General features: G+C 43.2%; 1 pseudogene across 1 annotated transcript in view; it reads left to right on the top strand.

Moving 5' to 3' along the window:
• The first annotated feature begins 4,389 nt into the window (after nt 1-4,389).
• The window catches only part of LOC310773090 (organic cation/carnitine transporter 2-like), a 43,682-nt pseudogene continuing 27,541 nt past the window's right edge, over nt 4,390-20,530 (top strand). Inside the window, exons 1-8 of the transcript in view lie at nt 4,390-4,779; nt 6,389-6,490; nt 7,401-7,541; nt 7,608-7,630; nt 7,927-8,098; nt 11,326-11,452; nt 14,256-14,350; nt 14,463-14,677. The product of the transcript in view is annotated as an organic cation/carnitine transporter 2-like (transcript). The remainder of the gene's footprint in view (nt 4,780-6,388; nt 6,491-7,400; nt 7,542-7,607; nt 7,631-7,926; nt 8,099-11,325; nt 11,453-14,255; nt 14,351-14,462; nt 14,678-20,530) is intronic.

Below are 20,530 nucleotides of genomic sequence, written 5' to 3'. Positions count from 1 at the left end.
TGTTGACATTGAAATACTGATTTGTTTCGCCACTCCTTGCTGGAAAAGTGATCACAAGTAATGTTTCCCAAAACTGGTGTCGGGAGGGAGGAGGGGGGAGGAGGGAGGGGGTTACAGGAGGGGGGTTACAGGGGCTGGGAGAGCTCAGCTGTATGCTCGACCAACTCATGTGGACAAGAATGCTAAATGACCTATAATGACTTTTCTAAATCTCTGTTGTTGTTAATACAGCTGTCACGGACCCGACAGGCCACGTCACTTTGACTTTGCAGCTACACCGACTCCAAACCAAACCCAAACCATATGGGAGGTGTTGGTAAGTGGTAACAAAGGTGCGTCTGCTGAGGCAAAGATTTCTGGGATGCTGAAATATACTGTTGAGCCTGAATTGGGCCTCTAGATGAATGTATTGAATGCCACCTTGGATTATGGCACAAGGGATAGTAACATCACATCCTGTGTATTGATAAATTACACAGTCTTTTTTTAAGAAGGCTGCTCCTTCAACATCTGCAGGCCTCTACTGTGCTCTTTCTACCAGTCTGTGGTGGCCAGTGCTCTGTTCTTTGATGTGGTGTGCTGGGGGGAGGGTGCTCGCACAGCAGACAAGAACAGAATAAATAAACTCAGCTGGAAGGCGAGCTCCACCTCTGGGACTGAACTGGACAAAATCCAGGAGGTGGCAGAGCGGAGAATGCTCTCAAAACTCCACTCCATAATGAGCAATCCTGCTCACCCACTCCAGGAGGTGGTTCGGCTGAGCACCTTCAGTCTTAGGCTGATCCCACCCAGGTGCAGGACTGAACGTTACAGGAAGTCCTTCCTGTTAGCTGCCATCAGGCTTTTTAATTTGCACACTAAATAGATTGTATGCTGTGCATATGCACTTTTCAGCGTATATATGCGTACGTGTATGTATGTGTGTATATATATATATATATATATATATATATATATATATATAGTCGTATAGGTAGTATGGCTGTGCAGGGTAACCTTTAGTTTATGTTCTTATATTAATTTTTATTTTTATTTTTTAATAACTTTTAATAACACTCCCAGACAGCAGCCAATAGGAGACTCTCCCACTCCCAGACAGTAGCCAACAGGAGACTCTCCCACTCCCAGACAGCAGCCAATAGGAGACTCTCCCCTATCTGTCTGTGATTATCCGCACCTGTGGTGGACTAATCTGCCTGTGATTATCCGCACCTGTGTGGTGGACTATATCACTGTGTGTGCTGTGCTGCAGACGTCATGAACTCACTTCACCCTGAAATCAACGTCACAGACTTTCCAGGTCCCTCATGCTCTCCTGTATGGAGAGCTGGTTAAGTCAGAGTAGTTAACTCATTAAGTGCCATAGACGACCTAACTCGTCTTACATAATCCAGCGCTTGAGTGCCAAGGACGAGCTAACTCGTCTTACATAAACATTTTTTTTTTTTGACGGTGGGACATCAATCAACCCCTTTTACATCTTCGAGATAACTATTGGAGCAAGACAATGTGTGTAATCTATTTTACCGACCACTAAGTGGCGACAGAGACAGAGAGAAGGCACAGCCACGGACCCGTGGACCAAAAGCAGCCTCCTCCCGCGGAAATGGCTTGGCGATTTTACAGTCAGAAGCCCGGAGACACACACACAGAACGGACAGAGATCCCCTCCGCCCCGGAGCCGCGGAGCAACGCGCGAACACACACACACACACACACACACACACACACACACACACACACACACACACACACACACACACACACACACACACACACACACCGCGGGAGCAAGCCATTCAAGGAAATTGCGAGGCGATTTGACAGTAATCCATTTCAGACTCGTCTTGCCCGAGAGCGGCCGCACGCAGACAGGCAGGCAGGCAGCAGCAGCAACGCGCTTCTGACACGCCCGCTGTTAGAGCCAGGAGGAAGGAGGAGAAGACACACGGAGGGAGGAGTTTGAATGAGAGGGGTGTTTCCTGTTGTTATGGAGGAAATTACTGTTCAAAACTATTGTTTAGAATGTCTGACGGTCTTACTGATGCCAAAAATGAATGGTTAAAGTGACTGTTTCACAAAAAGCCATTTATCTCTGAATAAATTTCCAGACGCTGAAACCATGCTGTACTCAACGGCTAATATCTACATAACTACTAACTCTGCAAACTAACTCTTTTAGACAGAGAAAGCACACATTCTATTAGTTATTTTTAGATGATTGGTGTTCATGAATTCTTAACAGAAAAGAATCCTCGGCTGTTCTAAAATGAGCCAGAATCGTCAAAAACACCCCTGGCACAACTTACCTACAGGAATGAAAACATGGCTGGCATTCAATGTGTTAATCTGCCTCGCTTTAGCCACTTCTTAACATGCAGTAATCCGTATTATAACCAGTTTATTATAACCAGCTCCTAGCCGGTTGGGCTGCATGTTAAACAACAATTAGCCGGCCTACGCGCACTCCCGCGAGTCCATATCATATTCATCTCGGTCGCCGGTATAGAATCCGCATAATAGGAAAAGCAAGTGCTGTTTAACTCTGGCAGCTCATGATCCAGATCATCTAGCTGTGAGTGGGCGCGTGGTGGCAGTTTACAAACCATTAATGTCCCATCATTATTTTCATGAATGGACGTAGCGTTAGTTACGTGGCTGGATTATTTGGAAGAGAGCCAATTTAGGTGAGTAAACAACAAAAAATTGAATCTCCCATCTGCCAGTTTAAAAATGCAACAAGAGAGATGATAGCCTACTAGAGTTGCGCGATCTTGACCTCAGTCAGATCGTCAATCGCCACCCTTTGACATCGCCAATACATGATGTCATCGCGCAAGCACATGGCTATATATTATATGGATGTTAACGTCCATATTAATTAGCTTCAGCTGCGCTCTTACTGTAGGCTACTTTGCTAACTTAGCATCGATGCTAGAAGGACTTACCCAGCTATCGTCATTGCCTACTTTTACTGCTGCTTGCTGGTAATAATCCCATCATTCCCATGTCAGAAAAAGTCTCCAGATTTGTCGCTAACGTTAGTCTCTTCTGAGAAGTTTTCTCGAGTTGGATGCAGCCATGTCTATTGTGTGAGGCAGCCATTTGAGGCAGGCAGTGTTGTGTGACTGTGCCTCCACACTGCGGAGGGAGGAGAGGAGCTGACTGACTGACAGCCTATATCGAGACATAGGCCTAGCCTAACTTTTGTGGGGAGAAATACATTTAAAACTAGTCAGATATGACTTGAATGCCACTTGTAAAATAAATCACCCACAGTGATTGACGACGGTGCGACCACTATTTTGACTGCGCTCATTTTTGGCAGAATGCCACCCCTCTATTGCCTGAATGGTTGGTATGGACCCTCTGTTAAAACGGCATGTTTTTGAATGGAGTTTGGTTACAGATTCGTTAAAGCTGTTTCCTATCACATTTCTTGTTATCGATACATGCTACCGCACCCCCCCCCCCCCCTGCCTACTGGCAGAAAAAACAGCTCATATCCAGTTGTTTCTAAACAAAGACCCCTCATGTTTAAAAAGGTAAAACCGGAAAATATCCTGCTCTTGCTAGCCAGACATGATCCAGACTTCATGTTTAAAAGCCACTTTTGTGTGAGAGAATGATGCCATTGTTTATTCCTGTTTAGTTGTCTCTAGTTTGTTCAGCTCCGGCCATGTAGTTTATTGCCGGCACGGTGTATATTCCCTGCCCTGTTTGGCAGTAGTCTTCTTTGTTGTTTTCTGTTACCTTCTGCCAAGTCCAGTAAAGAGACTACTTACTTCTGCCTCTTAGTATGAGAACAGAGTGTTAATGCTACTTAGCAACATTTAGAGTGCAGGCACGTGTAATTCTTTGGGCTATTTGAAAGCAAGGAATGTTGTTTCGAGAAAATCACACTTTGGCTACAAGCAGAAAAGCCTACAGGGGGGAGGGAGGGTGAGTGGGTGGGGTGGGTGGTGGTGAATGTGGCCACTCTTTAGCCTTTGATAATTTCCCTCATTACTTGCAGTATTGATCAAATCAAAACAATGAGTAGCAGGTCTCTCGCTCCACTCATCTCAAATAAACCACTTTCCCAATCGACTGAGCAAAGGTGGGTCCATGCAGCAGTCTTAAAAGAGCTTCTCACTCTGGGCTGGAGCAGCTGTGCTCTGAGGCTGGACAGGAGCTTTAACACACTCTCAGGTCTGGACACTCAAGTTTTTATGCTGTGGCCCCGTCCCACCGAGGGACCGGCTTGGCTCACTCAGCCCACGAGACCTTACAGTACTGCTCTGTCTCAGACGCTGAGATCTTTCAGGGGCATACCAACTCTCATATGCTGAAGAATTTCAGAGGCATTTTTCCCCTTCCTCAAGAGCAGGGGAGAGATTTGTCTAAAGCATGGGAGACTATGATGAAGACACTGCGTTCCTTGGCCAGAGTGGCCCTTACTTCTGGAGCACATTCTTCCTTCTAAACGTTATTTATATCTCCACTGGATTCAACGGACTTTACATCGTCTTTGTTGGGGCAACACCGAAACATCACTGTCTAATTCCAGATGTCAACCTGACTGAGGAGTGGAGAAAGGCCATCATTCCCTCTCAGGTGGTGGACGGAGAAGAAGAGCTGAGCAAGTGCAGCAGGTATAGGCTGGATGAGGTCAGAAACCTGTCTGCTCGCGGAGTCGTTCCTGGCAGAGACATCAACCTCACTGACCTGGGGCAGGAAGCCTGTTTGGATGGATGGAGCTACAGCAGAGACATCTACCAATCCACCATCGTCACTGAGGTGTGTGTGTGTGTGTGTGTGTGTGTGTGTGTGTGTGTGTGTGTGTGTGCGTGCGTGCGGGTTTAACTTAAAGGATGGGTTTTCCGTGGGGAATATGAATATATATTAAATCTCACGCCCCTAAGGTTTTCGAATCCGTTGAAATTTTTGAAATTGGATATTCACTGCCATGCCTATCAAGCATCTATCACATTATTTCCATGTCGCTCTGATGCAAAACGCGTCAGAGCGACACCCCCCGCCTTGCGGAAGTCGTGCACCTATGAACTACAACTGTTGTTGGCCATGGTCCCGCCTCTAGAGGTCCTCCACGCCCCTTCAGAGGCCTTGACAAAAACAAAAAGGCAGCCATCTTTTTCAACCGCCTAGCCTGCTGTAGCTAATATTAGCTTCCCATAGTTCCTTGCAAAGAGACCATATCTCGGGAACGGAAGCACTAATAGACACGGGACTGGCGGCATTGGAAAGATCGTCAAATTTTACATCTAGTAGTAGGTGGGTTGAAGTAACGAAATCAACGCTGAGCAATGTACCCGTTTTTACACATTTTTACAGAAAATAGTTACAACATCAGATGCGCGTAACTCCTACGAAAATGCCTTAAAATGCATGATTTTTTTTTATGAAGACATCTCCCGACATATATACTACCGTTTACATTTGGTGCAATTTGGAGGCAATTTTATTTTCGATTTATTTCTTCTTCTTTGTATCTTTTATTGTCGAAGCCTTCTTCTTCTTTGAGTTTTATGGCGGTTGGCAAACATATATGTGCATTACCGCCACCTACTGGAGTTTGATATCAGCCAAATGCCTGAGGGGTGGGCATGAAAACGAAGGCCACGCGAGCCCAGTGCATTGTGGGAAATGTAGTATTTCGAGTCCCCGCACCCGCACCCCCCCCCCCCCCCCCCCCCACACACAGAGTGGATTTCGGTTGATATCTCTGTGAGTAAACCACCAATTCCAAAAAATTCAACGGATTCGAAAACCTTAGGGGCGTGAGATTTAATATATATTCATATTCCCCACGGAAAACCCATCCTTTAAGTCCAAATTGGGGGGAAGCACACCCGACTACCAGGTGATTGGGGATGGCTTGTGCAATTTGGGGCAAAAGCTGTGTCCCCCCAGTTGGTAAAAAGCTGATTTTGGGTCACTGGTTAAGGTTAGGGTTAGAAGGGTTAGGTTTAGGCAAGTGTAGTCGTTATTAGTGTTAGGGTAAGTCTCCAGGGAATGCATGTAATTATAGTAATGGCCTATGTCCACCGCCTGCGTTACGGCTCCGTGCAGCTGCCTGAACAGACCCACACCAATGTAATCTGTTATCTGTCACACGCATGGATCCGACAAAAATAGAAGCTGTGTATTTTTTCCATACCGCATGTATTGCCCATCTATTAACATGGCCGAGAGTCTGTTCCTGCAGTTTGACCGGATCCACACGGAGCCGTAACGCATCTGGTGTACATTGGGTTTAAGACTGCGCTCTGCATAGCCTTGTTATTCAGAAGGAAATATCAGTTCTGATTGTTTTCTTTAGAATTACTCTAGCAATTTTTTTTTCTGCTGCAATATACAGTAATTTCAAATTCATGTTTTCCAACAGTGGGACCTTGTTTGTAACAAAGAGGAAAGTTCCCTTTGCATCCTCAACTCTCTTTGTGGGATACCTGTTTGGGTCGCTGATCTCAGGCCAGCTCTCTGACAGGTATTTCATCCTTGTTAATGAGTGAAAATCACCAAAATGCACTCGGAACATGTTTCGTATGAACCTTATGCAGTGCAGTAGGAGACATGTGTCTGTCTGCACAGGATCAATGCATTGCATAATTTGAGTTTTTACCATTCATCATGGAAAAAGTTTGCAAGAACTGTTGCCAAAAATAGAAAAGTAATGATTAACGGGCAACCAAGTGAATATTGATTCAGTAAAATGACTACTCAGCAGTAGGCTGAGAGACATGGACCAGATTAATTTTTGTTTGCTAATTACAATAGCCCCATCTACTGTTGAATGATGAACTTGAAGTAGCAGAGAGAAATATTCTTTACTTTTCACTGGTCCAATTGTGTACTTGCCAGTTTGAAATCATCAGCCATCCCATTGTGCTAGAACATCAACATGCTTCTGTCAGTTTGATCATGCTAGTCTGCAGGGTTGTTATAGTTATGTATCTTTCTTCATTTTTATTCTTGGATACAATAGTTGTAATAATTTATTTAGGTTATTTTTACATGTATAGTTAGTATAGATTTTATTTGTATTCCAGTTTATGAAAGTGTGTGTGTGTGTGTGTGTGTGTGTGTGTGTGTGTGTGTGTGTGTGTGTGTGTGTGTGTGTGTGTGTGTGTGTGTGTGCCGTGCCGTGCCTGTGTGTCCTTTGCATATTTCAAAAGCTGGTCGACTCGTCCGATACTTCACACTTGATAAACTTTGAATATACATGCAAACTGCGCTCTGTGCAGCAGCGGGCCAAACAGGCGCTCTGTGCAGCAGTGGGGCAAACAGGCACTGCACTAGTATTTGCTAACAGTTTTCATCAATAATCAAGGGGTAAAGTTAATATGATTTATTTTGTCTGTGAGTCAATGGTGAAATGATATTTCTTTTCCATTCAGGTTTGGGAGGAAGAAGGTTCTGTTCATCTCTCTTGCAACCCAGTCTGTTGCTGTCAGTCTGTTCCTCGTTCAATCCTTCTCTCATTCATGGACGATGTTCTGCATCCTCTTCCTCTTTGTTGGAGCCTCCCAGATATCCCTGTGTGTGTGTGTGTGTGTGTGTGTGTGTGTGTGTGTGTGTGTGTGTGTGTGTGTGTGTGTGTGTGTGTGCATATCTGCATTTGTACTGGGTAGCAATTGTAAAATTCTACTTGTTCTGTCTTAGATCCTTTAGGCATAATTAATTACCTGTCACCTGGATGAGTATTTTCCTGTCAAGATAACTCTGACCGCTTTCATGTTCTGCTAATGTATTTGTTTTATCACACACACACACACGCACGCACGCACGCACGCACGCGCGCGCGCGCACACACACACACACACACACACACACACACACACACACACACATACACACATACATACACATACACACACATACATACACATACACCACTAAACATTGATTATGTTCCTGAAACAGGAACAGAGGTGTTGAGTAAATCTATGCGTGTGCTCTTCACGACTCTTGGGGCCTTCCTCTTCTATTGCATTGGGTACATGACGCTGCCCTGGATTGCATATGGCGTGAGACAATGGAGGACTCTTCTAGCCATCCTTTCCTCCATTTCTGTGGTCTACATTCCTCTGTGGTGGTAGGTTCCTCATAACTCTTGCACTTACAGTAATGTCTGAGAGGCACTCATACAGACCGGGTTGCTACCAGAGATGTGGACTTGAGCTTGGTGACTTGGACTCAAATCAACTCGAGTCACTGTTTTGATGACTTGCGACTTGACTTGTCAAAAAATAAATGACTTTAGACTCGACTTGGACTTGGAAGTTAAAGAGTTGTAAATCGACTTGACTTGAGACATGATGAGTCGGATGACTTGTTTGTGTTTGTCAGTTAATATAAAATATTCCAATCTGGTATGCAAGTGCACACTGGGAATGTTATTGTGGCATTGGAGAGGGTGGGGGGTTGGTTCCAGGCAAAGTGACTTGACTTGGGACTTGACTTGCCTTAAAGGAGAATTTCGTTTTTTTTACACCACGGTCCTCATTTCCAGCTTAAAATATGATGTTTTCTACCCCCAAATACTTTTGGGTTCATTCGGATCGCCACAGAAGATTTGTCGCACTGCTAAATCTTCTTCTTCTGTGGTTTCTCTGAAGAAGTGTGGTAAGAAGAGAAACCACAGAAGAAGATCAGTAGCCTGTACTACGAAGCTAGTTTAATGCCTTATCCGAGTAAGTTTGAGTTTAAACCTGGTTTAGCCGTACTACAAAGCAAGTTAACTTTCAATCACCATGGCAACTGACGCTGCAAAGCTAACCTGGTCGCGACCAGGTTAGCTTCAGAGGATAAGATCAAAATCCATGACAGACCCATATAATCGGCTCTCTGGAGTCACTCACCGTTCATATAAGATCGCCATATGAAAAATAGATTGCAGTCAACTGAGAATATAACAAGAAAAACATTTGTGGCTCTGTAGGTTACATAATTAAATTAAGCCTACTTACCACTTTATGTCTTAACAGCTCAACTATGCATGGAGAAATATGATCACTATTAATCACCGCAGCGCATATCATAGGCTAAACGGAGCCTCAAATGGAGTGAGGGTGATATTCTCCTACATGCCAGAAAAGCCTATACATATAATATAGATGGGATAAATATGGGATAGCCCCAATACTAAATATGCAGGCTTCTTGCATGTTTCAGCTGGAACTGTGTCCTGTAGGCTGTATGCCAATATATGAGCAAAAATAGGCTAGTTTTTATCAATGAAAAGTATGCCCGCATCGTCTCAATTCAGTCCAGCAGTTTTCTCTTTTATATTAGGATATCATTATTATAGCCTATATATGAATTATTCGATCAGTGCAACCACACACACATAATGAGTGATAGAGATCATTATTCATTGAGCATGCTTTCTAAATCTATGGTCTAAATAGGCTTACAGATTGTGGAAATTTATAGACTGAGATTACACATTTAATGTACATTTACACTCGCACAAAGCTGTAGGAGACAGAAATCGCTGATCAAAGTAAATCAAATGACTGATGTGAATACAAGCGGCAGCTTTAGACAGTCCTTCCCCCAACTATATCCAACGCGGATTTTCATTCTGCCATAGGTTACATTAAATATCCGCTAAAATCTCTGATCCCACTGTGGCTGCGCTTTTTCATTCAATGAGGAAATGGGTGTGGAAATGGGTGTGGGCGTGGATCAACTCAGCTGTTCATAATGTGATTGGCTACCGCACCTCTTTCGCGTGGACGCGCGCCTGTGCACGAGTGAAAAACGTGCGCGTGCACAGGCAGATCCCAGGTCCACTTACCTAGTAAAAAACCAGCGTCGTAGTATCAGTTAACTAGATAGCTTTGATCCTGTTCAGTCAAACCAGATCAAAGGGACTTATCGCGGATCTGTTAAACTAGTTTCGTAGTACAGGGCTCAACACTGTAACCCCATCCGGGGCAGATCAACGTTGACTGTTGTGTTGTTGTTAGCTTAGCTTCTAGCTATTAGCTAAATAATTATATTTACAACCATAATGAACCGCGATGTGACAGAAAAAGTGTCATTTACGGAGCGCGTGCAGCATGCACCGCACTGCCTGCAGGCTCCCGTTCTAGCCTGTTTGAGGAGTGTACTCGGTGCGACGAATCTTCTGTGGGGATCCGAATGAACCCAAAAGTATTTGGGGGTAGAAAACATCATATTTTAAGCTGGAAATGAGGACCGTGGTGTAAAAAACCGAAATTCTCCTTTAACTGTCAATACCTGTAATTCCATGTGCAATACAAAAGCTCATTACTCTGCTGCTACTATCATGCACCTTGTCATTGTATATTTTATTACTCTGTCAATATCTGTAAACCATGTCGACACAAAACTCATTACTGCTGCTACCTTTGATGCACCCTGTACATATTTTGTAAACGGCAAACTTAGGCTACCTCACATAGCTGTCAAGACTTTTTATATCTGTTAATACTGTCTATATCTGTCAATATCTGAATCTTTTCATAATATTTTTAGATTCTTTATATCTTATTTGTTTGTCTCATATATTTGTTATTTATTATCAATGTTACATGAGCACCAAATCACACCAAGATAATTTCCTAGTATGTGAAAACATTGTATGTAATAAAATAATTCTGATTGTGATTCTGATTCTAAGGACTGAACTTGACTTGACAAAATGTACTTGACTTGACTGCCAAAAACAAAATGACTTGGGACTTGAGACTTGGACCAAAATGACTTGGGACTTACTTGATACTTGGACCAAAGTGACTTGGTCCCATGTCTGGTCACTACGTTTTAAAGGGAGATATACTGTAGCTGGGTGTCCTCCACACAACTATGGAATGACACATTGTGTTTGTGTGCAATATGACCAAGGGGCAACATGTTCAAGTAAAATATTAAGGGGCCTAAAATAGTGCCCTATGGGACCCCGCTGATTCGAGGATGATGTACATAGCCTGATACCTATTGAGTCAGAGAATATTCTATTGGACAGAGAAGAAATTAACTAATGTATTCTGAAATATCAACCCACGTGGTCAAGTAAAATTGTATCTGCTATAGTGTAAAAGGCTCAACAACCGGGGGGGATCCAATTTGCAAGCACTCTTAAAAAAATTGCATAGACTGTGAATAGAGTGCTGGCTCCTCTTCCACTAAGATGGTGCTATCAGATTTTATCTGGATCTGAAGTAAATGAGAAAATATTCTTACTAAACTATAGAATCATGCACTATGTCTTACATTCTATATATCTTTATGTATGCAAGTTATAAAGTCAGAGATAGGAGAAGTGATCATATTTGTATGTTGATTGTGCAGGTTCATCCCAGAGTCTCCTCGCTGGCTGTTCTCCCAGGGAAGAGTGGATGAGGCAGAGGCCATAGTGAGAGAGGCTGCTAAGAAGAACAAAGTTGAGGCTCCACTAGTCATCTTTAAAGAGTCTGAAGTGAGGTTCACATGCATTCATACACTCAACTTAATAATGCTATACTTTACAGTAGTACAATTGCAACGTACTGTTGTACTCAACATTTTGGTAAAACATTGTTACGGTATATGATATGGTATATGTTATAGATATGGTAGCTCTAAAACTCAAAAACACGTCTTCACATGTGAGTTGAGTTTGAACTTTTTAAAAGATTAAAGCGGTAAATAGCATCATTTTTGCTTTACATAATGCAAAATATTGCGGATTATTACTTTAAGATGGCACTCTTTGCTCTGTGAAAAGTGATATATAAATAAACAAACTAACAAGGGCTGATTTGAAATGTGTTTGTGTTGTTATTATGACTTGAGAATGTTTTGCGCTGCAATAGCGCCGCGCAAAGCCCTAATTGTGGGCGTGTCGGGCCGCTGCGCTTCACGTCATCTCAGCGCAAACCCCGATAGGCGTGTTTAGGCCCATATTAACAGGTTTCACCAGAAGTTGAGATCACTCCCCTTAAAAGCCACAGCGTCACCGCCTGCACGTCTGTGACAGGCAGCAGCTTCTTTCTTGCTCAGTGCAAGCAGAGTAACATGTGAGAGAGAGAAAAGAGAGAGGGAGAGAACGAGAGAGGGTAGAGAGAATTGGAGGATGAACCAGTTCGGATTCGTAAACGAAAATTTATGCTTTTGTAATTAGTAGCCTTTTAATTAGTCGTTTCGCTCATAATAGGCTATAACATACACATTTAAAAATATTTGTTTCTTTAATAGGGTAGGGATGTGTGATTCCAGTGATTCTTAATTCTAGCCTATTTCAATAGCCTATACCAGAATTGTCCACTTGGGTTAAGCTATTGTTGCATGGTGCAATGGTGCAGGGAGAGAGGTTACTGTATACTATCAATGGTTACTGTGTAGCCTATATTGGCCGGTGTTGGGGTTGCCAGAAACTGATTTTGATCCATGGCACCACGCACAGCGCTGCCTCGGCAGTGCCTCTACCCACCCTGTGCACCGACCCCCCGGTCTGCCTACCCGGCCCAGCTCACACCTTCTCCGGGGAGACCACCCTTCAGGACACGGCCAAACACATGGCCAAACACCCCTCCCCGCGCTACGCACAGACTGCCGCCCCGCCAGACCCTCATTCCCCTGGTAATCCAATTCAGACTTCAGACTTCAGACAACTTTTATTTATCCCAGAAGGGCAATTCAGTTTCACAGCCTACCCAATACCTTCAAAAGCTCACAGTGAGCTACAAACTACAGACATGACAGGACGTAATGTAACAGCATGACATAACATAACATAAACAAACAAATAAATAATGTCAGAGATAACAGATCAGACTCATATAAACATGAACAAGAAATAAAAAGTATACATATATTTCTATATGTAAAGACATGAGAACATGTATAAGAAATAAAAGATATTTATCTATATATGTATGAACAAGCCTAACCTGTTCATCACAGACAGGATACGTACAGCCTGTTGTGCGCTCATACTGTATAAGTGAAGGCATTCATTTAAAATGACTACTGTCTGTGTTTAACAGCCTGACAGCTGAAGGGAAGAAAGACTTGGGAGTACCGGTTAGTTCTCCTAGGGGGCGCATAGTAGCGCTGGCCTGAGGGCATCAGAGCAAATTCACTGGACAAAATGTGGCTAGATTGTCTGATGATCTTTTTTGCCTTCTGTACCACACGTTTCTCCCAGATGGAGCACAGGTTATTCTGCTGGACTCCAATAATCCTGGAGCAGACCTTGACTATAGCGTTTAGGCTATTCCTGTCCTTCACAGACAACACGTTGAACCAGCAAATAAATGAAAAAGTTAAAAGACTTTCAATAAAAGATTGGTAAAAATTACAAAGAATGGTGTCACAGACATTAAAGGAACTGAGTTTTCGCATTAAGTGGATTCTTTGCTGACCACGCTTGACAATAGACTCTGTGTTCGCCTCAAACTTGAGTTGAGAGTCGAACACTGTTCCTAGATATTTGTATGTCTCTACGATTTCAACGTCCACACCATGTATGATGCTAGCTTTTGGTTTGTCATAGTTTTTCCTAAAGTCAATAATTAACTCCTTGGTCTTGGCCACATTAAGATCAAGGAAGTTGTCATCACACCATTTGACAAAGGCAGGAAGGGCATCTCCATGATCAGACTCAGCCCTCAAGAAGAGACAGTAGGGCAGTGTCATCAGAGTACTTCACAAAAGTCAGTTCAAAACGCAAATCACTTTTTCGCACAAAACCATGACAAACGAATTCTCATTGTTAAATCAAGGTGTGTTTTTTCTGCAGTGTAGGTTAGTTGAAAATCAACATGGCATTCTGTGGAGGGAAGTGTGTCCACGCGCGAGCCGTGCGTAATGGGTATATCCAAGCGAGGATTTCCTGCACTGCGCCGGAGAATGCTGTGTGCGCTCAGGCATATACGCCTGGTGTAGTGGGGTTGTTTGCGCTAAGACCAGCTATTTGCTGGTGGTAAAATTGAGAGCACCCAAGGCCCTTTTTCTAACACATTGCGCTGGAACGCCTATCTCTTTGAGCTCGGCACATACCGACGGTATCTTCCCCACAGCGCTAAATGACACTTGCGCGAGACACATGATAGGCTAGACGCTAGAGGCCCACGGACGCGGCTGGGCCACGCCTACACCTGTGTCATCCCAGCGCAAAACTGGACGGTGGAGGCAGACGATAGCCTAAGACGCTGGGAAGATAGCAATAAGAGGCGGAGCGCAAACGATAGCGCCGTATGAAGATAGGGCCCTAAGTTTCTTATTTGCATTGGTTTCAGTTGGAGGGTTTACCACTGACCAAGAAATATACCATGCTTGACATTCTGAAATCCAGGAACATAAGATGCATCACACTGATGAGTCTGCTTTTATGGTGAGTGTCTTTAATGGTTATCATTTAGAAATATCTGCATCTTCAAACATTGATGATCATTAAACAACCTGTCTTTATTTTATTCATTTTACTTTGTTTTATATTTTTTCAGGATGGCAATAAACCTCGGGTATTTTGGATTATCCCTGAACACCTCCAACCTAAGCGGTAGTCCCTTCATGAACTGCTTCTTGTCAGCGACCTGCGAGGTCCCGGCCTATATTTTGTCTACTTTGCTCCTGCAGAAATGTCCAAGAAGAGCGCTCCTGTCATCATTCCTCATCATTGGAGGAGGATTTCTTCTGCTCATCCAATTCATCCCCGACAGTAAGACCTCTTCTGTTTTGTAAAACCAACACATTGTCACTCCAAACTCATCACTGCCATTCATTTAGTCAGGACCCCTTGCCATCAATTTATAATGCATGGGATACCCCTTTTTCGGCATTTTTCGTTGTCACCGGACAGTGTGAAAAATGACGGAAAAGCGAATTCAATGGTTGTCTATTCATTGGACTGAAATAAATGAAATCGTCAGCAGTCAACACTTTTGATGCACAGCAGCACACGATTGAGCCTTTGACTTTTCTCAGCGCCGTCTGCTGCTGTCTGGTCCACAAAATGATATACTGTATCTTCTCTTTATCTTTATTGTTTATTGAAGCAGGGACAGTACACAATAAATATATTGCACCAGAGATAGCTAAAAGCTAATTTGCATCTGTAGTCCCTGGGCACACAGAGTCCTGTGCGCACACAGTACACAAATACAGCAATTAAGGGAAAATCCTAATGTCTAAACAATCAAGATACATGACAAAAAATGATACTATTAGCAAGATACAACATATACAATGCGCATAACAGTAAAAATAGAACACATAAAGGTAGATAGCAATCCACTAAAATCACACATTGGCAAATGGTAAAAAATAAACATAGCACAGAAAGAAACAGTATGAGGCCACCCAATGACTATAGGTGGCTGCAGGACTGACCCTCTCTCAGCCACTTCTTAATGGAGGATTTAAAACCTCTGAGGGTACTACAGCCATTAATTACTGCCAGCAGGGTGTTCCACAGCATGCCCGCCTTAACCGTGAATGCAGATTCACTAAATTTAGTCAATCTAAAAGGCACGCAACTGTCCCCTCTAGTGGAGGCTCTTGTTGTTCTCATGGTGTTGCGATTTGTCACTAATTTGTTGAAAGGCGGGGGGGGGGGGGGGGGGGGGGGGGGGGGGCAAGGCCGTGGAAGATCCTATACAACAAACAGACATTTGCGATCAACAGAAAATTCTCAAGAGTTAGAAAGTTATATTTATTGATGATGTCACAATGATGATAACTGTTAGGTTTTTTTATCCAGGACTTTCAGTGCTTGCTTGAATAGAATAAAGAGTGGCTGCGTTGTTTTATTGGCCTGGGACCAAGTAGTGGCACAGTAAGACAGATGTGATAAAATGAAAGAATTAAGATACAGTTCCGCCGCATCTGTGCTCAGCTGACATCGAATTAATCTAAATTGCCGAAGATTACGTTTGACAGTCCCTGCAGTTTTCTTTATGTGCTTTTTGAAGGAGAGGTTGCTATCTAGAATAATACCCAGGTATTTAAACTCCTGGACAACCTACACTCTCTGACCCTTAACAAATATGTCAGGTGGAGGGGTGTTATTACGCCTTATAGAGAAATACATATTCACGGTTTTAGAGACATTCAAGGTCAGGCAGGAGTCATTCAGCCAATTAGCTAACTTTTCCATAGCGACTATGAGCACAGATGCAGCTTTCTGTTTGGAGTCAGCGTGTACATATATGACCGTGTCGTCCACGTACATTTGTACCCTCACATCTGTAAAGATGTGGGGCAGGTCATTTATGTAGACACCGAAGAAGACCGGACCCAGGACCGAACCTTGGGGAACCCCCGTAGAGCAATCTGAGAGTGGGGAAGTAAGACCCCACTCTCTGTATAAAGTATACAGTATATCAAGGATTTTTTTCCATAATAAAAAAAAAAGCATGGATAGCATAGCATACACCATTGTTGTAGAAACTGATAAGTGTGATTGACTTTTAGCCTCAGCAAGTGGGACACCGATCAGAGTGAAGAGGACCAGAGGAACAGTTTCAAGGGTGTTTATTTAACGCAGATCCCTTGATGATGATGTACAGGCAGATGTACAGGCAGATGCAGATGTACAAGCAGATGTAAACAGATGATTTGACCTAAAGACAAACAAGATATTAACACATTCACTGCCAGCAGTTTTTTTTTTTACTGTAGGTAGGTTCTGCCAGAGGTTTTTTTTTGAGGATTCTGGCTCATCTTTCAAGACCCGAGGATTCTTTTCTGCTAAGATTTTGTGAACACACAATATCTCAAAAGAACTAATAGAATGTGTGCTTTCTCTGTCTAAAAGAGTTCGTTTGTAGAGTTAGTAGTTATGTAAGCATTAGCAGTTGAATACAGCATGGTTTCAGCGTCTGAAAAATTATTCTGAGATAAACGGCTTTTTGTGAAATTCGATAGAACAGTCACTTTAACCATTCATTTTTGGCATCAGTAAGACGTCAGACATCTAAACAATAGTTTTGAACAGTAATTTCCTCCATAACAGCAGGAAACACCCCTCTCCTTCAAACTCCTCCCTCCGTGTGTGTTCTTCTTGGCTGCAGCGGGCGTGTCACAAGCTCGTTTCTGTTGCTGCTGTAACCTCGCGTCACCAGGCTCACTGCTTCTGCTGCTGCTGCCTGTCTGCTTTGATGAAGCTTTTGCGATTCTGGTCTTATTTATGCTGCGTGTTTCAAAGTGTGTTCCACCCGTAATCTATTATGCAAATTTGCAATCCCACACCGCCAGCAATCAGCGCGAAAACTTTTCGCCAATCCATTTTCATGAGAATGGCTTCCTCACACTGCTTTTTGCTTGCCTTCCTCTAGTCTGGGAGAGCACTGTCGCCACTTAATGGGTCGGTGGAATGGGTTGTACATGTTCGGTGGCTCCAATATTGATATAAGAGATGTAAAAGGGTTAGATGCACATCCCACGGTCAAAAAATAATAATTAATTTTTTTGACGTATTAACACGTTCACTGCCAATGACGTGTTTTTACGTCAAACAGGATCCAACCGTTCACTGCCAATGACGTGTTTTTACGTCAAAATTTTTTCGATTTTGTTTTTTTGACGGTGGGATGTGCATCTAGCCCTTTTACATCTCTTATATAGGTATTGGACGTGTACAACGTGTACAACCCATTCCACCGACCCACTAAGTCGCGACAGTGCTTTCCTGACTAGAGGAAGGCAAGCAAAAAGCAGTGTGACTGAAGCCATTCTCATGAAGGTGGATTGGCGAAGGCGCTTTCGTTTTCGCGCTGATTGCTGGCGGTGCGGGATTGCAGATTTGCATAGTGGATTGCGGGTGGGACACACTTTGAAACACGCAGCATAAATATGACCAGAATCGCAAAAGCTTCATCAAAGCTCTCAACCAAAACTCCAAGAAGCGAGCGAGCCCATCCAGACTTCCTCAAACAGCGGCCGCGCAGACAGGCACAGCAGCAGCAAAGCAATGAGACTGGTGACGCGAGGTTACAGCAGCAGCAACGAGCTTGTGACACGGCCGCTGCGGCCAAGAGGACACACACGGAGGGAGGAGTTGGAAGCGGAGGGGGGTTTCCTGCTGTTATGGAGGAGGTTGCTGTTCAGAACTATTGTTTGGATGTCTGACGTCTTACTGATGCCAGGGATGAATGGTTGAAGTGACTGTTCTATCGAATTTCACAAAAAGCCGTTTATCTCTGAATAATTTTTCTGACGCTGAAACCATGCTGTATTCAACTGCTAATGCTTACATGACTGCTAACTCTACAAACTAACTCTTTTAGACAGAGAAAGCACACATTCTATTAGTTCTTTTGAGATATTGTGTGTTCACAAAATCTTAGCAGAAAAGAATCCTCGGGTCTTGAAAGATGAGCCAGAATCCTCAAGGAAACCCTCTGGCAGAACCTACCTACAGTGAAAAAAAAAACGGCTGGCAGTGAATGTGTTAATACGTCATTGGCAGTCAACCGTTGGATTTTTTTTGACGGATTAATACGTCATTGGCAGTGAACGTGTTAACAAAGTATTCGATCAAACAAGGGAAAACAAACAACTGTAAAGTAATATAATAAAGCTAATTCAAATCAGATACTCAATCAATATACAAAGGAAATAACAGTAACTATAACAAACTAACGGCCGGGACACACATCTTGCGTCTGCTGTGTGTCTGCATGGCGTCTGCGTGGCGTTACCTGTTGATTTTCATTTCGGCGCCCATGTTAACAGGTTACAGCAGCCACACCACCGGCATCAGACGCGCGTCTCAGGCGGGTGTCTTGCGAGGCGTGAGACGCACGTCATCTAGAGCAGAGGTTCTCAAATGTTTTTCAGCCAAGGACCCCTTACAAGATAGAAAATATACCGGGGACCCCCTCATTCTGATTTGTGATTTTGGGCTAAGCTTAATTGTTTCCATGGTAACATGCTTGACTTTTAATTTGATAGGTTTGTTATTAGAATGTAATCCATGAACCATTTTAGATTTAAAGCATAAACTATTTTCGTTGAACTATGAAGATTTTGCAAAAAAAAAAATATATATATATATATTTTTATTACATTACATTTACATTACGTCATTTAGCAGACACTTTTGTTTTGTCCAAAGCGACTTACAATATCACAATTTGTCAACAGTACAGAAAACCACTATGCAACACAATCAATGACAGCCAAGATATTTTGATAGACTAGCACCATGTAGGAAGTAGTTTGAGAAGGAATAAGTAACATGTAGCATTTTTTTTTAAATAATATGCTTGCTTTCATCTGAGCTGACTTTCTGAACTGAGCAGCCATCTCAGATATGAAAGTATTGACATGCAGCTCAGGTCTTCTGTTGAAACGCTTCTGGCACATGGGACACTGGGCACTAACATCCCAGTGCTGTGTGATACAGTTCTTGCAGAAGTTGTCCACATGGTGTGGAGACTGGATCAGTGAACACATCCAGACAGATTTTTAATAAAAAAAAAAAATTCTTTTTTTTATAAACCTGAAAACTTTTCGCGGACCCCCTGGCAAAGTGCCACAGACCCCTGGGGGTCCACGGACCCCCATTTGAGAACCACTGATCTAGAGAATAGAAGCGACGCCTATTTTTTCCTTTTACCACGTGCGTGTCTCTACACAAATAGACACAAAAAGACATTAAAATTATATTTTACAGGGACAGCCACAGCCAATCAAAGCTCGTTTTGATTTGAGACGGGAGGATGAGCTGAGCTCACAGCTGCAGTTCTCCTGCCCTCTGAAAACCACATAGGCTACAACGTGGCTTCGTTCCTCCCCTCCCCACCACACACACACACACAAATCATACTGCCTCGATTCTGAAGTGAGCCCAAGCGATCTTCAGTTAAAATCATCATTGTATTGTTTATAGCAAATTTAATAAAAGGTAAACTCTATAGGAAGAGAGTTGGCAGACAGACAGCAGCGCGCAGCAGCCACGCTGCCTGTGTGGATGCCGCGGGCGTGCCAGCCGCAGCCCCCACGCCACGCACACGCACTAGGTAGGTACACGCAAGATGTGTGTCCCGGCCGTAACACTTACTTTAAATGATGCATCTGTACATTGGCAAACACCAAGGGAACAAAGCAGCCTCCTCCACTGCTGTCTGGAGCACACACACTGAGTGTGGAGGCTCTTAGAGCCTCTTAAGTGCAGGTGTGTGGTGATCAGTCCAGAATTAGGTGCAGGTGTGCTTACTGTATGGGAGGGAAAATGGCTGGAGGTGAGGGAGTGATGGGTTATGGGAATTGGAGTCCGAGAGTCACTTTTGTACAATTGTATTCTTTGAGTACTTCGTCAGTGTATTTGTATACAGTATACAGCATGTATACATACAACAGTATGTATATTGCCATGGTAAGTAATGTAATGTTTTTCTTTTGAAATTCAAAATAATATGGGAAACATAGATGATTAAAGAATGTATTTTCGGTGAAAGTAAAGTATAGCCGAATTAACTTGTAAGTAAATGATTCAAGAGGGCAATTAAATGTGGTTCCACCTCAGAAATGACCACCATATTAAAGTATGAGAGGACGGGAGCCACTG

This window comes from Poromitra crassiceps (assembly GCF_964638095.1).
Source record: "Poromitra crassiceps genome assembly, chromosome: 1".
In the NCBI taxonomy this organism is placed as follows: Eukaryota; Metazoa; Chordata; class Actinopteri; order Beryciformes; family Melamphaidae; genus Poromitra; species Poromitra crassiceps.
Note: the sequence above shows the minus strand (reverse complement) of the source record. Positions and strands in the feature narration are given on the sequence as shown.